The sequence below is a fragment of the Balaenoptera physalus genome, assembly GCF_965194825.1.
Source record: "Balaenoptera physalus genome assembly, chromosome: 7".
In the NCBI taxonomy this organism is placed as follows: Eukaryota; Metazoa; Chordata; class Mammalia; order Artiodactyla; family Balaenopteridae; genus Balaenoptera; species Balaenoptera physalus.
The window spans coordinates 11,929,650-11,952,821 of NC_138886.1; the positions used below are offsets into that span (position 1 = coordinate 11,929,650).

A 23,172-nucleotide genomic window follows, 5' to 3' on the forward strand; every position below is an offset into this window, starting at 1 on the left:
ATTCGTTTAGTGTCTGGATTGGGCCTCTGACCCAGGTCTGCTGTTTTGTTTCCACACAGCTCTGACTGAGACGTGGAATGTGGCCGTCGCCTCCCGCTATTTCTACCAGAAACCCACCACAGAAGGTATTTGTGTGTAAGGCCGGCAGAGGGAGATTTAGGGAAGTCAGAGGGATGGTTTCAAGTGCTACAATATAAACAACTTCAAACGGACATTGGACAATCCTGTTCTTAAAAGCTCTTTGGTCAACCTACCCCTGAGAAGCTTTCATGGGCCCCTTTACCTCACCCAGTTCCCCAGTCTCATCCTGGCTCTTGTCGTTTGTTTGTTTTTTTTAATCGAAGTATAGTTGATGTACAATATTATATGTTACAGGTGTACAATATAGTGATTCACAATTTTTAAAGGTTATACTTCATTTATAGTTACTATAAAATAGTGGCTATATTCCCTGTTTTGTACAATAGTTCTGGCTCTTTTCTTCATCTTCCTTTTCACACCTCTCTTCCTTGAGAGTCAAAATAGTCCAGTAGTTAAATGCAAGAGTTCTGTTCCCAGATGGCCTGGCTCTGTGAGCCTGGCTTTGCATCTTATCAGCTGTGTGATAAGATGGGAGTTACCTAACCTCTTTGAACCTCAATTTCATCTGTTAATGAGGATAATAAAAGCTGAATAGGCTTAGTGGTGAGGATTTCATAAAGCAGTCCATGGGAAGCACTTAGAAGAGTGTTAATAATGTCAGCTGTTATTATTATTATTATTATTATTTACCCCCCCAAATTCTTCTACTCTCCTAGGCAGAACAATTCAACCTTCTCAGGCCCTGTCCCAAACCCAGCCCGTCTTTGCATATTCAAGCCCTGGAAGTCTCAGGCACAGGAAGGAGCCTTCTTTGAACAGGATAGGCCCTCCTCTAGGCAGTCAGCTGAGGCTGTGAATGGACTCCATCACAGGTAAATGAGCTGAACAGTGACCCCCCCCACGTTGGTAGATACTAAACAAATGCTATGCCCTTTCTTCCTCTTTCTCTCCTCCTCCCCTCCCTCCCCCAGCCCCATTAGGCTGAAAGTAAACAGCAGTGACAGCAGTGGCAGATCCAAGGCCTAATGGGAATCTGTCTCCAACCTTACTGAACTATTGGGAGAGAACTGCTGTCTTTCAGGGGTCTTTACACAGCCTGGAGTTGCTGGGGCCATTTTATCTACCTCATTGGAAAACCTACCTAACAAGGAACCAACACAAAGAAAGAGACAGCTTCTTGGTGTGTCATTTGAGAATTTGAGGTCCTAAATTTCACCATACCTGGATTTATCCCTTGAGTTTTCCAATTTTGTGAGCCCGGAAATCCCCTTTTTCTTGTTTAAACTAATTTGATTTGAGCTTCTGTCGTGTAAAATTGAATGAATCTTGACTAATCAAGAATTTCACCACCGCAAAGAAGCCACCGCAATGAGAAGCCCGCGCACCGCAATGAAGAGTAGCCCCCACTCACTGCAACTAGAGAAAGCCTGCGCACAGCAACGAAGACCCAATGCAGCCAAAAATATAAAAATAAATAAATAAATTTATTTTTTTTTAAATTTCAACTAAAAATGGGGTGTATTATAAAATGGCGGGGGGAGCTTCCCTGGTGGCGCAGTGGTTAAGAATCCACCTGCCAATGCAGGAGACATGGGTTCGAGCCCTGGTCCGGGAAGACCCCACATGCCACGGAGCAACGAAGCCCGTACGCCACAACTACTGAGCCTGCGCTTTACAGCCTGCAAGCCACAACTACCGAGCCCGTGTGCCACAACTACTGAAGCCCGTGCGCCTAGAGCCCGTGCTCCCAACAAGAGAAGCCACTGCAATGAGGAGCCCGCGCACCATAACGAAGAGTAGCCCCTGCTCACCACAACCAGAGAAAAGCCCGAGTGCAGCAACAAAGACCCAACGCAGCCAAAAATAAAATAAATAAATTTATTTTAAAAAAAGGGGGGGAATGTCATAGAATCCACTGCAGAAAGCGTAACCAGAAACCACAGGATGAAAAGGCTGCCTCTGACTCCATGTCTCTCTATGGATCTCTTTCCCTGAGGCCACACAGTCTCCCATTTCTGCTTTTTCTCTGCATATCCCCTTCTTTTTCTTCCCCTCTGAAGACCAGGGTTTCTGCTGACTCATTTGCTCATCTAGAAAAGGTCCCAGGGCTGATTATCACTGGCCCAGATTGGGTCATGTGACCACCCTGAACCATTCACTGTGATTGGCTAAACAGGGGCCATTACCTCTGGATGGGTCCAGGCCCACCTAAACCAAATAGACTAAGAGAGGGTGAAGAATGGATTTTCTTTAAAAAAATCAAAGTGCTGTTTTTGGAACAATGGAGAATGAGTGCCAAATACCACCCCCCCCCCACCCCCCAAAAGTCTCTAACATGGTGCTGAGTGAATTTCTGTTTTACAAACCAATCAAGCCCTGAGTAAGCTCAGGCCCAACCCCCTGTCCCAGAGGAACAGCTCTAATGGAAGCTTTCACCTGTGACAGCAGCTTCTGGAGAGCTGGTTTGCTTGGGCTTTCTCTAATCTCTGTTCAAATCATACCACATGCCAGAGGGGAACTGGTTCTGACTCTGGCCCCAGCATGAGGCCCTTCCATGGCATCATTTGAGTTTTATAAAGGCCCCATTACATGGAATCATAAGGAGGTGGGGGAGTTCCAAAGCAAGAAGCCAGGGAGTAAGGAGGGGATCGTGGAAGAGGTGGCCTCAGAACGAGGCCTTTGAGGATGGACAGTAAGAACTTCTCAAGGCTGCAATCAAGAAGACAAATAATTGCAAGTGTTGGTGAGGATGTGGAGAACTTGGAGCCCTCGTACACTGCTGGTGGGAAAGCAAAATGACACATCTGCTGTGGAAAACAGTCTGGCAGGTCGTCAAAAAGTTGAACGTAGAGCTACTGTATGACCCAGTCATTCCACTCCTAGCTATATACCCAAGAGAAATGAAAACATGTGTCCACACAAAAACTTGTACATGAATCTTCACAGCAGCATTATTCATAACTGCCAAAAAGTAGAAACAACCCAAATGTCTACCAGCTGCTGAATGGATAAATAAAATGCGGTTTGTCCATACAATGGGATATTATTCCACCATAAGAAGAAATCAAGTACTGATATCTGCTACAATGTGGATGAACCTTGAAAATCTTAAGTGAAAGAAGCCAGTCACAAAAGACCGTATACTGTATGATTCCATTTATCTGAAATATTAGGCATAGACAAATACATAGAGACAGAATGTAGGGACTTCCCTGGTGGTCCAGTGGTAAAGAATCCGCCTTCCAATGCAGGGGACATGGGTTCAATCCCTGGTCGGGGAACTAAGATCCCACATGCTGTGGGGCAACTAAGCCTGCGCGACACAGCTACTGAGCTCGTGCGCCTCAACTAGAGAGCCCACGTGCCCTGGAGCCACAACTAGAGAGAGAAAACCCTCACGCCACAACTAGAGAGAATCCTGTGCACCGCAACTAGAGAGAAGCCCGAGCACTGCAACGAAGACCCAACGCAGCCAAAAAAAAAAATTGAAAAAAAAAAAAAGAGAGACAGAATGTAGATTAGGGATTGTCTGTAGCTGCAGGGGAAGGAATTGGGGTGAATAAAGGGAATGGTGCTAATGGGGATTTGGAGGGAGATGCTGCAAATTGACTGTAGTGATGGTTTCATAATTTTGAATACAAATTATGCAACAAAACATTGAATTGTATACTTTAAACAGGTGAATTGTATTGTACGTGAATTATATCTCAGGATAGCTATTACCAAAAAAGAAGAAAAAAGAATATATTGGAGGTAGGAGAAGGGGGTCTAAGCCGCAGAGCAGCCTGGGAACCCTGGGATGTCAGGGCCAACTGTCTGATAAACTGGCCGCCCTTCCTGCCCCTCACCCCTTGGATTCCAAAACACGTGAAGGGAATTTGGGGCCTGAGAGTCCAGCCCTGGAGTGTAAAGAATAGCCCTCAAACGAAAAAGGGGAGAGAAGAAAGTCTGTCTCCAAGGCCCGAGGTGGGCAGGACGCTCCAGGAGGAAGCAGAGAATCCAGGTGACTGGTGCCAGCTTGGGTCACTGGCTCAAGTGCCAGGGAGAGATCAGAGACCTGGTGGCACAGGGCAGCATGGTGACATGTGCCAGGTTCCTTGGTGTGAAGGCTTGGCCCTGGATGACCCCCTCCACTCTTCCCCAGTCCCTGGTTATGACACGGCCCTTGGCTGTAGCTGATTGTGCAGGTATGGACCTCTGACCCCAGCTGAACCAGTCATGGTCCTTCCTCTGGAATTTGGGATCTTGACAGAGGACGAGGCCTTCTCTCCAAAGGGCTAGAATATGTGAGCTAGAAGCTTGCGAACGGCCATAGCCGGCCCGACCAACTCCCTGTGGGCGGGGCTCAAAAGAAGAGGAAGCTGGTTCCCCAGCTGATGGGAATGTTCCAAGTTCCCAGCAGCAGGAGCTCTAAAGTGAAAGCACCTGGGAGCACTTAGGCAGCGTGGGGATCTGCGTGCCTTGTCGGGAGAGCCCTGAGCAGCCAGAGCGGCAGCAGAGAAGCAGGTAAGGAGGATTCTTGGTGAAGCAGCACTAAGGGGAGGAGGTGGAGGGAGGCTGGGTGTCCCAGCAACTTCCCTGGAGAGGGGTTTGGAAATCAAAGACCAGGCCATTGATAACCACTGCCCTTGGCCAAGAAGTTCTAGGGAAGGAAAGCTTCCATGAGTAGTGACATCATGGCCTTGTTAATGTTGTAAATAATAAATATATTGTACCGGCAGGCCCATTATACTTTTCAATGCACATTCACCTCCGCACTCTCATTTGCTCCTTCCCCATGTATATTGGAGAAAGATGTATCATGCTCTGGGAGCTGCCAGGCCCACAGCCCCTTCTAGAATAAAGCTACCTGGGTGACCCACCCTTGCATACTGGATTAAGGTGTGTACCTGACGCAAAGGCAGCCAGTGGCCTGGGAGCCCAGTACCCAGCACGGATAACAGTGACCAAATGGGCCAAAATGCCTCTCTCTCGGGGTTTGAGAGCTAGCCTCTGGAGAGAGGCAGAGCTCTGTTTTTTCAAGGCAAGAAGCCAAGAGACACAGAAAGAAAGCAGAGAGCAGAAGCCGAGAATGAATAAGAAGTGGTGGTGGCAGCCAGGAGGTGGGAAGAAGGTAGGAGAGAGACTTTAGTGGGACAGGGCAGGGAGCAGGATGGCTGAGATGGAGGAGCCAGCTCAGGGGCCCTAGAACAGACCAACTTTGGCAGGCGGCAACCCATGGCCTGGCACCAGAACCGCACTGGACCCTCAAGGGTGTTCCTGGCCCTGTCTGCACAAAATGGAGTCAGGAGGCTTCGATTCCGGTCTTCCTTGTTGTCCTGGGCATCCTCATGAGGAACCCTCAACAGGTACCACCTGAGTCATCGCTAGTCCTTAAGGCAGCCACAAACCCCCTGGTTAATCTCTGACCTAGCAGGAGGAGGCCATTCCTGGTCAATGTCAGCACATCTCGGCAGGGTCCTTCCTCTTGTCTGCCCCTGAACCCTCTGTTCCTCAAAGGGGTCCCTGTCAGGGGCAGACCACAGGAAAGACCCTCTGTGATGTGGTGACATCAGTCAGGCCTTCAGCCTGGACAGTTCAGGGATAAGTCTCAGGAGAGGTACCCAAAGCCTGGGTTAGTAGCTGATCAAATTAAGTCAAGGCATTAAGGAATCTTCCCTTCCTTCCTTCCTTCCTTCCTTCCTTCCTTCCTTCCTTCCTTCCTTCCTTCCTTCCTTCCTTCCTCCCTCCCATTCTCCCTCATTCTCTCCCTTTCTCCCTCCCTTCCTTTGTTTCCTCAAGCAAACTTGACTCTCAAATGTGTCACTTGCTGGCTCAAGCACCCAGCAGAGTCTGACTGGTGTCTCTTGCCCCAATTCCAAATTCAATCTGATTGGCCCAGTTTGGGTCAGGTGACCACCTTGGTCCAATCAGCTATGACCAAGGGAACAGGGTTATGTAATATTCATATGGCTGCTGGGGTTCAACCCTGGTGCTAGGGCTTCTCAGAGGAAAAGGGAACATGGTGCAGATTAAGCCCTAAAATGTGTGCACTAAACAGAGAGAAATAAAATCAGGGGATGGGAAGTAACATTTTCAAAAACTGACATAGGTTGAGTGCCCTACATACAGTTTTTAGTTTACCTAAATCCTCACAACAACTCTATGAGATAAGCGTTAATAACCTTATTGTGCGGTGAGGGAAATTAGACTTGGGAAGTTAAGGCACTTGCCCAAGACATTGGGTCTAGGAAGGGGTGTGGCTGCATGAGAGTCCAGGACGGTGTGAGTCCCGGGATTATGCTCTTTTCCTCTTTCCTCTGTCCCGCACTGCCTGGCACGAATTTGAAATGATGTTTCTGCCCCTGCTTTGCTGAGTCTCAAGACTCCACCAACTCAGTTTCACTGAAGGGCCTTTGAAACTTTCAAGCTCATCATACAGACAAGGAAGTAGAGTCCAGAGAGGGTTAGTGTCTAGCCCATAGTTACACAGGGATTCAAATGCAGAAAAGGAACAAGCACCCAGGTTTCCTAAGTCCCAGGCCAGGGCCCTCCCCAGACAGCATGCCACCTTGAGAGTGTCCTATTTCATGGCTTCTTTTTCCCTGCAGAGCTAAGGGGTGAGGCTACCTCAGACTGGTTCCTGCCTATCTCTCTGATTCCACCTTCTCTGTCCGTCCCCTAAATGTAACCATTGGTTCCTCCCCTGGGAAGTACCCTAGCAGCAAGAGTAATGTAGCTCCACAACTGACCCTTTGCTCTGCACTTAGGACTGCAAACTCCCCAGGGGGCATGCTGTGTCTTTCATCTTTGACGTTCCCTAAGTTCCTGACCCAAACATCAAGGGTGTGCTCCATAAAGACTGAGATAAGTGTTGGATACGATAAGTTAATTAGGTTATGTGTGCCTATGTTGCCACTGCATCCATACACCCACCGTCCATTCATCCACCATCTATCTATTCACCCATCCATCCACCCGTCCGTTCATCCATCTGTCCATTCATCTGTCTAACAATCATCTATCAAGCCCTGGATCCAGGCAGACTGGGCCCAGGAGGGGAGCTCTGGGGATGCCATGCTTATTCATACCGCCATATCTTTATTCACACTGTTCCCTCTGCCTGGCATACCCTTTCCATCTTCCTTCATTTGACATTTAACTCATCTTTCAGCCATGACCATAGCATCATCTGGACAGCCTTTCCCAAAGCCCAGACTTGACTAAGAGACTTCTTCTGTGTCTCAAAACACCTTTTACACTTATCACATTTTAAAAAGTAACAGCCTTATTGAGATATAATTCACATACTGTTACCGAGTCCAAGTTCGTACTGCTGGTTGCACGACAGGCCAATAAATCTAGGGACTAGTTGTTGGGGCAGGGAATAGCGACTTTATTTGGAAAGCCAGCAGACCGAGAAGATGCTGGACCAGTGTCCAAAAGAATCATCTTCTCTGAGTTAGAATTCAGGCTTCTAAAAGGGGACGAGCTAAAGTCCTGGTTCCAGTCAGATTCCGAAGGGGATGTGTTGATTTCTTCCTTCCTGCAGCCATTCACATGTGGGCCTGGTAAGGGGGTTTCCTGTGAGCTAAACAAAGGTATTTTATCTTAATGCTCATTACATGGGTGGCAGGGTTCCCAGAGATGGGCCATTATGTATAATTTAAGCTTATAGGCAACATCCCTTTGGTGATTAACTTGTAACAAAAGCAATAGAATACAAAGATTAAAGTAAAAGAAACATCCAATATGGAGTCAGATTTGTTCTTCCCTATTACAGTACCACAAAACTCATCCTTTTAAAGTGTCTAGTCCAGTGGTATATTCAAAGTTGTGCACTAATTTCAGAATACTTTCCTCACTCCATGAAGAAACCCTGTATGTATTAGCAGTCATTCACCGTTTCCCCTCAACTCCTCCAAACCTTGGCAGTCAGGAATCTACTTTCTGTCTCTATAGATTTGCCTACTCTGGAGATTTCATATAAATGGAATCATACATCATGTGGCCTTTCATTCAGCATAATGTTTTCAAGGTTCACCCATGTTGTAGCATGTGTCAAGACACTTCCACATTTTTAATAAGGGTTGAGAACCTAGATCCCTTTTTGGTAGCTTTGGCCCTTTCTGGTCCTCAGGGGAGCTAAATTTAAAAAAAAAGAAAAAAAATCCATATGGTTGCAGAGTCTTAAGACTCCTAGAAAAATTATTGGAAAACCAAAGACAGAAAGAAGCCATTTCTGGCTTTGAAGATGGAGGAAGGGGCCAAGAGCAAAGGAACACAGGCAGCCTGCAGAGACTGGAGATGAGAAAATGGATTCTCTCACCGAGCCTCCAGAAAGAATGCAGCCCTGCCCAGCTCACATTCTTCATTTTAGCCTTGTAAGACCCTCTGGAGACTCTGACCTCCAGAACCATAAGATAATTAGTTTGTGCTGTTTTAAGTTTGTGTGTAACTAAGTTTGCGTTAATTTGTTACAGCACCAATAGGAAACTAATACAGATTTTGGTACCTGGAAATGGAGAGCAGGACCACACCTAATTCATCTCTGAAGCATAGGGAGGCCCTATATACCAAGTAAGCATTTAGATTCTGCCTCAGATGATCAGCGTTTATATTACAGTGTTTGCATGTGTGTGTCCTTGAGCAAGTGATTTGTCCTCTCAACAGAATTTCCTCATTGGTGAGATGGAAATGATAACTATATTCCTTCATAAGATTGTTGTAAAGAGCAACAATAAAGAGCATATGTGTCAGTGCTGAGCACTGTGCCAGGCCCATGGGGAGCACTGAACAAATAAATGTTAAGCAGTATTACCACTATCACCGTGCATCATTAACTGTTTCTTGAACTGACCTTAATCAGGGCTAACTCCTCCTCCCCTTGCAGTATCTAAAGGGATGGGGTACTTGGGCTTAATGTGGGCTGGACTCTGTAGCCAAGAACATTGGTTCCTAACACCTGAGGCTTCAGACAACAGCCATATTCCTCAGGCAGTTGGCTGTACTTGGTTCTAGATGTTTGCCTAGTTGGGAGTGGGACCACCACCAAGGGCACGGAGACAAGGGTGTCTCAGTGCATAAGAAGGTGAGGGGTGGAGCCAGGAGAAGGATGAGGGATGCTAGGTGGAAGCAGAGTTGGCTGAGATGGGGGAATATGGTGAAGGATGGGCGACAGGGAGGCTGGGTGGACTCCTGAGTACCCCACATTTACCCCAGACACCACAATGAATATTACGTGCTACCTCTACTAGGATGGCTAAAACAAAAAAGACAGACAATAACAAGTGTTGATGAGGATGTGGAGAAATTAGAACCCTCCTACATTGCTGGTGGGAATGTAAAATGCTACAGCCACTTTTTTTTTTGGCCACACTGTGTGGCTTGTGGGATCTTAGTTTCCGACTAGGGATTGAACCCGAGCCCTCGGCAGTGAAAGCTCAGAGTCCTAACCACTGGGCCGCCAGGGAATTCCTAACTAAAACCACTTTTGAAAACAGTTTGGCATTTCCTCAACTAGTAAAATATACAGTTACCATATGACCCAGCAATTCTACTACTATTATATGCCCACATCCACACATTTGTCCACACAAAAACTGGTACATGAGTGTTCACAGAAGCATTTTTCATGATAGCCAAAAAGCAGAAACAACCCAATGTCCATCAAATGAGGAATGGATGGAAACAGAATGTGATATATCCATACAATAGAATATTATTGGCAATAGAAAGGAATGAATTACTGAGACATGCTACAACATGGATGAACCTTGAAAACATGTTGCTAAATTAAAGAACACAGACACAAAAGACCCCGTGTTGTATGATTTTTTTTAATATGAAATGTCCAGAATAGGCAAATCCATAGAGACAGAAAGCAGATTAGTGGTTACCAGGGACTGGAGAGAGGGCAGAAAGGAGAGGGGACTGCTAATGCCTACAGGGTTTCTTTTGGGGTGATAAAGATGTTCTGAAAAACAGGTAATGGTAATCGTTGCACAACTCAATATATCACTGAATTGCACACTTTAAAGGGGTGAATTTTGTGGTGTGTGAATTATAATCTCGGTAAAACTGTTATTAAATAAGTGCTACCCATCTTTGAGCACTTACAGTGTGCCAGCAAGTGAGCTGAGTACACGTTTGAGCTCATTTCTTTACCAGGTTTTGGGGACAGGGCTGACCTATTGATGAGCCTGAGCTGGACCCATGTGAATCCTACCTTCTTGGAGGGAGGTGAGGAGGAAAGAGGGAGAGAGGCCCAGTTTGGCTGACAGGTGCTCCCAGATGGATAAGGGATCACTCACCCAAGGGAGTGATGCTGAAATCATGGGGATGAGCATCCCTGAGACATGAGGCCACCTGGAGAAAAGTCAAATCGCCTAAGTCAGAGAGCGGGTCAGATGTCTCCATCTGTGGCTGCCTAAAGTCAGGTCTCCAGAACAGGGAGCCTGGCCGGCTCTCACTCTATGGCCCTCTCTACCCCAGAGGAAACCCTGATGTCTTTAAGCAGGAGAATGACACACCCAATTGGTGGAAAATGGATTAGGGAGGAGGCAAAAGGAGAACCAGAGAGATGAATTAGGAGGCTGGAGCCATCACCTGAAGTGAGGTGAGATAGCTTACACTCCAGTAGGGGAGATGGGCAATATAGTAGGTTTCCCCAGAGAAACAGAACCAATGGGATATATACCTATATATATATATACCTATATCTACACCTCTATCTCTATCTCTATCATCTGTATTTATATCTCTATCTATATCAAGAGATTTAGTACAAGGAATTGGCTCGTGCAATTTACAGAGGCTAAGAACTCCCCAAATCTGCATTTGTCAAGCTGGAGACCCAGGAAAGCCCATGATATAATTCCAGTCTGAGTCCAAAGTCCTGAAATTCAGGAGAGTCCATGGTGTAAATTCCAGTCTGAGGGCAGAAATAAAGTAATGTCCCAGCTCAAACAATCAAGAAGGCAAAGTTCCCACTTCCTTGGTCTTTTTCTTCTACTCGTCTCTTCATTGACTGGATGAGGGCCACCCACATTAGGGAGAACAACCTGCTTTACTCAGTCCATTGATTCAAATATTCATCTCATCCAAAAACACTCTTACAGACACCCCCAGAACAATGTTTGACCAAATGTCTGGGCACTCTGTGGCCCAGTCAAGTTGACACATAAAATTAACCATCACAGGTAAACGTATAATGTATGCTCAGGGAGCAATAAGAAAGAAAAAAATGAAGCAAGGTGAGGAACTCGAGAACAGTGGGGACAGACAGGCAGAGAGAGTGTCAAAAATAAATATTTGTTAAATGAAAGGCTGAATCTTGCACTCCTCCAAATGCTACTTTTTTCTTTATGCTCCAAATCACTTTGCCTTCTGTTAGGTTTTAACTGTAGTGAATGCTATGGTCACTGGGAAATAAGGTATTTTCTATTTTTTTTAAAGAATCAGCAGCTTGAAAGATACCACGTTCACACATTCTGGAGGAATGTCACATTTGATATGGCCACTGGACACGCTTGACTTTTTCTTTATTTATGATTTCTGGCGCTTTTCCTTTGAGGCCGCTCAGAATAGCTTCTGATCCTGCTCGCTCACAGAAACGGTGAAATCAAATCTTCCTGCGCTCGCCCCATCGGAGGCCAGTTTGCTTATGTAAGCTGCTCCCGCCCTCACTGAGTAACTGGATGGTGAGAGCAGAGCCTCGTACAGATTTCAAACGCGGCTCTCTTCACATAAACATCTTTGACTTGCATACTATTCTTCTGGTAAATTGCATTTGGTCGCAATCGATAGAAGTTGTGTGTGCCCTACGGGAGACCACATTCGAGCCATTTGCTCTTCACTAACCTCTTTATACCCCTTTAAATGTTTTTGGTCTTTCCCTCAGTGATATTCAAATCAATGTCCTGACTTATTTATCCTTTGGACGTCTCAGTATCTCCCTCAGTATCGCACCACTTCTGTTTGATTGCTTTTGTTGAACTTCTGCACCCTGGGCAAAACAGCAGGCTCAAAGAACTATCTGTCGTGCGGGTGTGACGTGTGTAAGTGTGAACGAGTTTGCGTGAATGTGAGTGTGTATAGCCTAATAGAGTTGAAAGACTTTGAGTTTGAAATCAAACAGTTCTAAGTTGGAGGGGCAGTTCTTCCATGCTCTAGCTGGTAACCTTGGGCAAGTCGTCTCATAGGGGCTCAGTTTCCACAGCTGGAAAAGAGAAATATAGGTCTATACCCAAGAGAAATGAAAACCTATGTCCATATAAAAACTTGTACATGAATGTTCATAGCAGCATTTTTCATAATAGCAAATAAGACCCAAATTACATCAATGGATGAATGGATAAATAAAATGTGGTATATATCCATACAATAAAATCCATACAATAGAACATGGTTTGGTCTTCAAAGGAATAAAGTACTGATACATGCTACAACATGGATGAAGCTTGAAAACATGATGCTACATGAAAGAAGCCAGCCACTAAAGACCCTGTGTATTAGAGTGCCAGGGCTGCCATAACAAAGTACCATAGACTAGGTGGCTTAACTAACAGAAATTTATTGTCTCCTAGTTCTGGAGGCTAGAAGCCCAAGATGAAGGTGTCGGCAGCATTGCTTTCTTCTCAGGAAATCTGTTCACGCCTCTGGTAGCTTTTGGTGGTTTGCTGGCAATCTTCGGTGTTCCTGGGCTTGTAGAAACATCACCTCAATCTCTGCCTTCATCTTCACATTGCGTTCTCCCTGTGTCCAAATTTCCCCTTTTTATAAGGACACCAGTCATTGGATTACGGTCCACTCTAAAGACCTCATTTTAACTAATTACATCTGCAACACAGCCCTATTTCCAAACAGGGTCACATTCTGAGGTACTGAGGGTTAGGACTTCAACATATGAATTCTGTGGGGAGGAGACACAATTCAGCCCGTTAATACCACATATTATATGATTCCATTAATATGAAATGTCTGGAATAGGTAAGTCCATAGAGACAGAAAGTAGATTAGTGGTTGCCAGGGGCTGAGAGAAAGAAGGAATTTGGAATGACCGCTAATGGATACAGGGTTTATTTTTGAAAGTGTTCTGAAATTAGATAGCAGTGGTGATTGCACAACTCCGTGAATATACTAAAAACTAATGAACTGTACCCTTTACATGGGTGAACTGTATGGCATGTGGATTATATCTCAAAAAAGCTGTTTTTGTTTTGTTTTGTTTAAAGAAAACGTGTAATGCTGGCCACTCTTTCCTGCCCTGTTAGGGTTCTGCAGATCATGTGATTTAATGCAAGTGAGAGTGTTTGGGAAACTCTCCAAAGATAAAATACAACTGTAACCTTTGGTCTTCAATTTTTAAATGCCTTTGGTATTTGTTAAGTGCATTCCACCCTGCATGGTGGATTCCCTATTAATTCCAAACCTTTCTAATGTAATAAGGAGAATTCCAGCTCTCCTTAACAGCCAACTTGAACAGTTGCTGCAAGCTTACTGTCATATTACTGAGAAAAACATCTTTCCTAAACCTGTGATTCCCACGAGACGGTCATCCTTTCCGAAAGGATGTCTCTTTTACCACTGAATTTATCTCAGTGCCATCTCTGGAAAGCACCTTCAAGCCTTCGCATTTTAAGAGACTAGTTTTTTTTCCTGCAGCTGCATTTTTGCCCTTGTTGGATCACAGCTAGTTCTTTCCCCAGAGGCCAAATAAAATTTCATGAAACAGTTGGGATTTCAGCAGCTAGCAAAGTCCTTTCTTGTCCTCTGAGACGCCTTCATGCGTCTGCCCCTCCCTAACCCCCAGGGGTTGCTGCACAGAGCCTAGCACCTCTTAAGGCTCAAGCCTTAGGGACCACTATGTAGGCAGCCAGCCTGTTCAGCTGCCTCTGGCCACAGGAGCAGTGGGTATCCTCCTCTTACTCATGACCTTGGCTGTATGCTTCATGCCTGCTGCAAGGTGAATTGTCTGAGTTGCGGGTCTCTCAGGCAGCCTGTCTCCCGTTCTGTGGTGTGAGGGATCTCTGGAATGAAGTGCATATAGATTAATAGGTTGTAGGTAAACAGTGCAGTTGCCGAATCCAATTTGGCAAAACTTAATTTACAGTCCCTCCAATGTCCTCTTCTCCTATCTACCTGCTAGATTTTATGCTTTGGGGCCATTTCAAATTGGCCCCCTTCCTAGCTCTCTGCTCCCATGCTGTGTGACTTTGGCTGAGCTGCTTAACCTCTCTGGGCCTCAGTTTCTTCAACTTTCAAAGGGGGTAATGATCTTTTTCTCATAAGGCTGTGAAGAGAATGGAATGAGGTTTTTCTGGTACCTACTGAGAGCCTGACTTAATGTTGGCTCTCTCTCTCTCTCTCCCCCCTTCTCTCTCCCCAGCCCTGAGGGAAAGCAAGGTTGCTCTGCATCCTGACTGAGGACTGAGACACAGTGGAAAGAGCACTGCCCTCAGGGTCACACACACCTAATTTGAAGTCCCAGCTCTGTTGTGACCCTGGGCAGACTTGTCTCTTCCCATGTCACTGGGGTTGGGGAAGGGACCATGAGAGGCACATGGGATCACGGATAAGAAGCTGCTTAGAAACCTGTAAGGAGCTGTCTGGCTGGGAGAGTCTGTTGTCAAAACTGCCCTTCCAGAAATCATGCGACCTGACACCATTCACACCCACCCAGGCTGCTCCTCACAGGACCCCACATTCAGCTCCACTTATCTAAGACCTGGGCAGGTTTCCAGGCTCTCAGGAGGGCAGCCTCCAGGTCCCTCTCTGCAGCCTCCTTTCTCACCACCCTCCCAGCAGATGGCTTCCCAGCCCAAGCTGGCTTGGAGGAGCCCTGGGCCCGCTGAGCCTCCATTTTCGCCTGGTTTATGGGGGCGTGGCGCTCCTGAGGGACCAGGGTAGGTCCTCTCGATCATTCCCCACTCGGCCACTTAGAGCAGTGAGGCCCTGGGCACGTTCCTGAAGTCCTCTCTGCTTTGGATGCCTCCTCTGTATGTTGCAGATAATGATAGCGCCTCCCTCGTGGGTGGCCGTGTAGATTAAATGTCATCACACGTAAACAATTTAGATCAGAGTCTGGCACATAGTAAGCAGTCAACAAATATTTGAGATTACTGTTGCTTATTCACTCAATTATTCATTTCACTGGACACCGCTCTGCGGGGTGCTAGGCACACAGATGAACCAGATGGAGACCTCGCCTTCAAGGGGCTCCCAGGCCAGAGGGGCAGGCAGACAAAACCCCGGGGCCACTAGTGGGTGCAGTGATAGCACAGGGTCGGTGCAGTGGGAATTCCTGCACAAGTGATAAAGAGAGTGGGTGGTATGGGGCCGCTGGGAGAGGCACGGACTCTTCCGGGGTGGGTCAGGAGAAGCCTCTGGAGAGAGACCATGTGACTGGGCCATGTAGGGGTGTAGGAAGTCACCTCCTGGTGGGAAAGGCCCAGAAGAGGGCGGTCCAGGAATGGGAACAGCACAGGCAAAGGTGCAGAGGCTAGGAGAGCGGGGCCCACATTTGGAGGTGAAGCCTGTGAAGGTGAAGCTGCACGCCCTCACCCCTCCTACTCATCTGGAACCTGCCCGTGGGGTCCTGCTGTGAGCAGCTGTGTGGCCAGGAGCAGGCCACAGGTGCCCAGGAGTAAACCCCCCAGAACTGCCCTCAGCCAAGACGAAAGGGCGATGGCAGGGAAATACCCTAGAGTCCTTGCCCCTTGCGGTGGCAGCAACTCTAACTGGTGTTTCATCCCACTTCCCAGAAGTCCCCAGAGGGACGGAGCCCCAGTTGCTAGGAATGCGACCTGCTTATGAAAGCGCGCTATACTGAAGCTCACCTCCAAAATGAACCGTTTGGACCCCAGTCCTTTTCTCAGAGGCTGCTTCCCGGGAACCCCAGCCTAAGACATCCAGCTACGAAAGAGCTGACCAGACAGGTGGATTGCCCAGAACCCTCTCCACCATTCTGGCGACTTGATTAGTTCTTCTGGCAATTACTGAGGATTTGGCGCATGGCCAGCACCAGACTAGACCCTGAGGGAGAGTTAAGCAGTGGAGAAAAGAGTCCCTCGAGATGCTCTTTGAGGAGGTAAGACGTAGCTGTGAAGAAGAAAAAATACAAAGGCTGGGAAAGGTAGAGATCATTTAGGGAAGAGCATGCAGTTGGGTGCATTAGATCCCAGCCTGGTGCCACAGAGAGAGGGGGCAACGAAAAGCTGAAAGGACATGGAGGGCTGGGGCCGGTGTGTGGACACAGGAGCCTGGAACCCTTCATCTGGATGGTTCTCTAAATGATAGGCAATAGGGAGCCCCGGAAGGATTTTGAGCAGCGGGGGGATGGGGCAATCTCTCTGTTAGAAGGAACCCTTGGGACCCAGTGCAGGATGGCAAGGAGGGGGCAGCTTGGGAGGCGGCTGCTGGAGCAGGGTGGGCTCGGTGCTGTCTCAGCCAGCCTGGCTCCAAACGGATCTCCCCCCAGACTCAGAAGGGCCATCTTTTCATAAAAGCTCGGAAAGCTTCCTGCTTTCCCACCCTTCCTTTCAGACCTGTTTCCTGCTTGGCCTCCAAACCTATTCCCATTCCTCCTACCTTCTCCCATTATCTCTGACTTCAGAATGTTTGCTTTGGCTCCCACTGTCTCCCGCCCGCTCTCTCCTGCGGTTCGTGGTGGATACTCAGCAAAAAAACGCTCCTTCCTGCAAGCCGGCTCAGACTCACTGGGGCGGGATTGTCTTCTTTCTACTTTAAGTAAACGGAATTGGAGCAACCTTGGCCTTGGAAGACAGACTTTGTCTTCTAACGACTTTCGTTCAAAACCACAAATGCATTTTGTCTCGATTTGAGGTGGTTCTTGCCTATCGGCTCAGCAACCTCAGGGCGAGTGCGAAGTGGCAACTGGCAGCCTTAAGATTTCACAGCAGATGCTGTGCTTTTGTGAGAAGTCGATTTCTCTGTGAACAAGCCGAGAGGGCAAAGATAGCACAATTCTCTGTCCATTCAATAAACGTCTAAGAACCAGGCCTTGAGCTGGGTGTCCGAGAATGAGACATCTCCTCCCCAGGTGCCCATGGCCTTGTGGGGGAGATGGACAGAGAGACTGGTCACAGGAAAAGGTACAAAGTACCGCAGGGTCCACACTGACCTTGCATCTGCACTGCAAGGATCTGTACAACCTCGGGCGAGTTATTGAACTTCACTCTGCCTCAGTTTCCTCATCTACAAAAAAGGAATAATGAGAGTCCTTCCCTTAGAGGGCTGTTGGGAGGATTAAGGTAAGATGCAGAAAGGGCTTAGCACAGAGCTGGAAGGAGTAAGCACCAAGTCAGTGCCAGTTCTTCCTCTTCTTTTTAATTCTCATACCATAAAATTCTCCCTTTTAAAGTGTACAGTGGTTTTTAGTATATTCTCAAGGTTGTGCACCCATCACCACTATTTCCAGAACATTCTCATTATCCCAAAGAAACCCTGTACCCATTAGCAATCACTCCCCCCAATTTCCCCTGCCCCAGGCAAACACTAGTCTACTTTCTGTCTCTACGGACTTGCCTATTCTGGATACATATATACTTTTTAATATTTATTTATTTATTTGGTTGCACTGGGTCTTAGTTGTGGCAGGCGGGCCCCTTAGTTGCGGCACACAGGCTCCTTAGTTGTGGCATGCGAACTCTTAGTTGCGGCATGCATGTGGGCTCTAGTTCCCTGGCCAGGGATCGAACCTGGCCCCCTGCATTGGGAGCACGGAGTGCCAACCACTGCGCCACCTGGGAAGTCACTATTGTGGATATTTTATATAAATGGAATCATATATATGTGGCCTTTTGTGCCTGACTTCTTTCACTTATAATGTTTTCAAGTTTCATCCATTTTTGTAGCATGTAGGCAGTACTTGATTCTTTTTTATGGCTGAATAATATTCTACTATTTTAAGGATATTTTGTTTATTTGTTCATCAGCTGATGGACATTTGGGTTATTTCCGCTTTGGGGCTGAGTAATGCTGCTATGAACGTTCGTGTACCAGTTTTTGTGTGGATATCTGTTTTTGTTTCTTTCGGGTGTGTACCTAGGGGTGTGATGCTGGGTCACATGGCAACTCTATGTTTAACTTTTTGAGAAACTGCCAGGCTGTTTTCCAGAACGGCTGCACCAGCTATTCTTGACTCCTCATCTCAAAACACTTTCCCACACACCATCATGCCACAGCCCAAAGGGGAGCTATTATAGCACCAGCGGAGAAAGTAATAAGCTCAAAGCCCCAGGGAAAGTTAGTGACAGAGCCAGGAGGTGAACCAAGAACTTTGGGGCCCAGATTTACCGTGTCACCTGGCACCCAGGATCCATCACCTGGATTTTTTATTATGCCCCCAGTGGGTGAGAAGTGGTATGAGGCATGGCCTCTGTTCGTGGCAGCTCGCTTTCTAGCAAGTCAACAGTGACAGCCCTAGCTTATCTGAGCTCCCCCAGATGCCAGAAGGCCCTGAGCACCCCACCTCCATCCCTCTCAGCAGATCCCTGAGCCCAAGGCCAAGGAGAACAGTGGCAGGTATGATCTAAGAATAGCTGTGCTGTACCAGACAGGTAGGTGGTGTTTCTGGGGTGGAGGGGAGCCCTGGGAAGCTCCCCTTCCCAGCTTTTACTTCTCTTGCCAAGATTGGAGCCCAGCACTGGATCTGAGCCTCCTGGTGGGGACCTTAGCCCCATTCCTCACCCCCACCAGACTCTCCCCTTTTGTGACCTTCCTATTCATCCAGTGCCTCACCAAGACTAGACCTGGGCTAAACTCCCAGGCCCCTCTGATGCTTTGCTGAAATGACCTTGAACCGTAACTTAACCTTATCAAAACTCAGTTTGCTCATCTCTCACACCTATCTCAGAGGGTAGCTGTAGGAGCAGCAAAGGGTACTAGTTAAGGGGATGAATTTGGCGCTCAGACAAGGATTGGTTTGAGATGGGGCACAGCCCCTTCCTTACTAGCTCTGTGACCTTGGGCAACTCACCCTACCTCTCTGAGACTCTCTTTCATGCTTGGGAGAATGGGAGTGCCTGTAAAGAGTTGAGCAAGGACTCAGTAACGGACAGCTATAGTTATTATTATTATCAGATTAAAGGAGATTGGCCAGAGAAGCACCTGGCAGAGTGCCTGGCACATAGTAAATATTTGGTACATGAAAGCTATGGTCATCATCCACCCCTGACTTTGTGCAAGCGATTGGTGAAGGGCTTGAGGACCAGAAGGAAGGTGGCCTTGCTCATTACCCAGACATCACTGCAACCGGAAGGTGAACTCCAAAGCATGGGCAGACCAGTGGTCAGAGCAAGGCAAGCCCACAGGGTGCTGGGAGTTTGGGGACAGAACCAATAGATTAGTGAGCTGAGCATGAAGAACAGAGTGAGGCTGGTTGAGTGGGAGAGCCGCTGATGAAAGCCCGTGGAGGGACTTTGAGGGCTGCTGGGCTTTAAGGTACCCAAATGCTTGCTGTGTAAGCCAGATCTATTTAAAGGACCAGGGACTGAGTGCTTGCTTTGGAGATGCCTTAAGCTTCCTGGGCTGATGAGCCACTTCCCAGCGTACTTTGGCAGTGTCACATGACACTTGTGTCTCATGAAAGAAGAACAGAAAGCTGAGTGTGAGCTAGGGAGCCCAGAAGCCAGCAGAGATCATGGCAGGCTTCCTGGAGGAGCTGGCCTTGCAGAATGAGCAGTGTTTGCCAGGAGTAGAGAGGGCAGGGATCTGGGAGGGAGGAAGGCACAAAGGCAGGACCACAAAAGTTGCTGCAGGGGTAAGAGCAAGGAGATGAATCTCCTTTAAAAAATGTAATACAATTCAAAATGACACACTTTCATTGTAGGACATTTAGCAAGGGGGAGTTATAAAAATACAATTAAGAAGAGGAGTCAAGTAAAAAATCTTCAGTAGTCTCACTTCCCAGAGGTAACTAGTACTAACATTTTGGTATGCTTTTTTCCACCTTTTCTCTATGTGTGTATATTACGTATGTTCCTTTTTTCTTTCTTTTTTTAAAAGCAAAAATAGACGCATGTAATATGTACTGTTTGTGACCCATTTTTAAAAATGCATCATGAACTGTGTTCCCTGTCATTAAATATTCTTCTTCACCACTATTTAATGAACTTATAATATTCTCTCATATGAAGGGAACATAATTTATTCAAGTAATTTTCTATTCTTGGGTATTTAAGTGGTTTCTAATTTTTCAGTATCATAAGCATCTTCTAAATGAACATCCTTGTGGCTGAAACTCTGTGCATGTCCTTAACTATATCCTTGGCATAAATTTCTAGAAAAGGAATTGCTAGGATAAAGGGATGTAGGTTTTAAAAAATTTTAATACATATTGTCAAATTGCTCCCCGGAAAGCTTGTACCGACTTACACTCCTGCTAGCAGAATACAGGGAGCCCATTCTATCATTTCCACTAGCATTGTATAATTTTTTTTCTTTGTGAATTTGATAAATTCAAGACACTCATGAATCCAAGTTTCCTGAGATGTAAGATGGTGGTGATAATAAAGATGTCTATCATGGGTTTGTTGTGACAATCAAAACACATAGCAGCAGGTAGGATACGCTTGAAAAGAAAACATAACTGACAGTTGTTAGTGATTATTCTAACTCGATTATCCCTGGAATGGGGAAGCCCTGTGAGTCAAGACTGAGAAGATACATGGAAGCCAGCTTGGTAAAGGGCTTTATCTTCCCTTTAACTACAAAATTAATATATGCTTGTAAAAATGGAAACCACCCACAGCTGGGATGGTAAAAAAGTGAACGTACTCCTTCCCTCCCCCACAATTCTCTCCCCAGAGATTAGATGTGTAGCCTGCTACATCTTCTCTAATACCTTTACAAACTCTGTATGTGTGTGTGTACACCCATGTATATAATTTACTGTTGTTGTTGTTTTGCAAAATGGAATCCTATATAGGATTTCACTCCCATCTCATGACAGACAGATCTACCTTACTCTTTTAAACATCTGTTTGATTTCTACGGCTGGATAAGGCATGATTTGCTTATCTTTCCCCCTAACAACGCAGTAAGAGCTCATCCTCACATGCGTGTCCTTGCGCAATGAGCTGGTATCTCTCTAGTTTGGGTTCCTAGCAGTGGGATGCGAGGTCAAAGTGGTTAGACATTGTCATACTGTCAAATTGCTCTTTTAACTCTAAAAGTTCTGAAAGAAACCTGAAGCGAAGCTGGGATCTGTCTCCAGCACCAGCTTCTGGCTGTCCTCTGCTTTGAAGCAAACCACAAAGGAATCTTTTTCTTGTTAATTAACTGGGGTTTTTATTAAACACCTTAGCAGCTAGCCAACCACTCTGACCCAGCCATTCCTGGGAGACATCTTGATGAGAAGTTTTGTGTTTTAATTTATACATCTTTGATGACAGCTTTTGTGTCAGAGTGCGTGCTCTATAATCAAATATTAAATTATCAGAGAGACACTGTTCTTCAACAGAAAACATGTATGAAGCCCTTACTCTCTGCCAGGGGAGGGAGATGTAGGCACTAAGTTTCTGCCCCTAAGGATGCAGAGTGCAGTGGAGGAGCTGGGGACTCATGCAAAGAATGATGACAAGGCGTGATCATTGTATTACGGGGGCACTGGGATGGGACCAAAGCTCTCTCTCTTTCGGGAATCAGGAAAGTGGATGTTCAGCTAGATCGCAAAGGCTCAGGAGGCCTTTGCCAGGTGAGGAAGGGAGAAGGGATTCCGGGCAAGGAGAACAGTGTGGGTGAATGCCCTCCGTTTGAATGGGAAGCAGCAAGTTGGAGTCTCGTGTGGCTGAGAGATTAGCTGTGGGGTCGGGGAGGTAAGGTCTGGGGGAAGTCCATAGGAGATGAGGCTAGAAAGGGAGGTTGAGGTAAAACCATAAGGGGCCACAAATGTCAGGTCGAGGAGCTTACGCTTTATCCAGTAGGGGATAGCGAGCCATTGAAGGTTTTAGAAAGAGGTGACACCATCAGACCTATGTTTTTGAAAGATCGCTCTGATGATATTCGGAGAGTGACTCACAAGAGGGCAAAACTAGAGGCAGAAAAGACCCATAATTTTTTTTTTTTAATAAATTTATTTATTTTATTTATTTATTTTTGCCTGTGTTGGGTCTTCGTTGCTATGCGTGGACGCCTACTCTTCGTTGCGGTGCATGGGCTTCTCACTGCTGTGGCTTCTCTCGTTGTGGAGCACGGTCTCTAGGCGTGCGGGTTTCAGTAGTTGCGGCACATGAGCTCAGTAGTTGTGGCTCATGGGCTCCAGAGCGCAGGCTCAGTAGTTGTAGCGCACAGGCTTAGTTGCTCCGCAGCATGTGGGATCCTCCCAGACCAGGGCTCGAACCCGTGTCCCCAGCATTGGCAGGAGGATTCTCAACCACTGCGCCACCAGGGAAGCCCCGACCCATACGTTTTTAACTAAAGCTATTAATATTACTAAAATTATATAAAAATGCAAATTAAACAACAAAGAGCGTTTAAAAAGCTGTGCCTAGTTCTATGATAAAAGGTGGAGGAGACCCCAAGCCTAGAGAATGCACTTCCTCCAGCCCCCATCACCGCCAGCTGGACTGGAGAAATAAGACACACCATCAGTTCATGATGCGGGCTCATTTGTAATCAAAAGAACAAAACTGAAAATAACAATGAGATGCCTTATTTCACTTAGTATTTCAATACCCAGTTTGGCAAGAGTGTCAAGAAACAGGCACTTTTTTATATGGTAATGGCAGTGCACGCTGAAACAGAGTTTAAGTTATGGAAAACCTTAAAAAAAATTATTTGTGGGAATTCCCTGGTGGTCCAGTGGTTAGGACTCTGCACTCTCACTGCCAAGGGGTTTGATCCTTAGGGAACTAAAATCCCACAAGCCGTGCAGTGTGGGCAAAAAAAAAAAAAAAAAAAAAAAAAAATCCAAAAAGTATTTGTGCCTTTTTATCTAGAAATTTTGCCTCCAGGAATTTATGCTAAACATAATAATAAAAAAATGAAAAAAACTTGAGGATAAAGATGTTTATTACTCTGTTATTTATGACAGCAAAAGATTGGAAGGACTTAAATGTCTCAGGGCAATTATTAAGTAAATTATGGTAT

General features: G+C 46.4%; 1 long non-coding RNA gene across 2 annotated transcripts in view; it reads left to right on the plus strand.

Moving 5' to 3' along the window:
* Nucleotides 1–1,451: 1,451 nt before the first annotated feature.
* Nucleotides 1,452–23,172, plus strand: part of LOC309663638 — a 31,708-nt gene continuing 9,987 nt past the window's right edge. The window contains exons 1-2 of one of the 2 annotated variants that reach the window (XR_014265379.1): nucleotides 1,452–4,587; nucleotides 6,831–10,678. This is a non-coding gene — a long non-coding RNA (uncharacterized lncRNA). The remainder of the gene's footprint in view (nucleotides 4,588–6,830; nucleotides 10,679–23,172) is intronic. The other variant, XR_014265380.1, reaches the window with a different exon arrangement.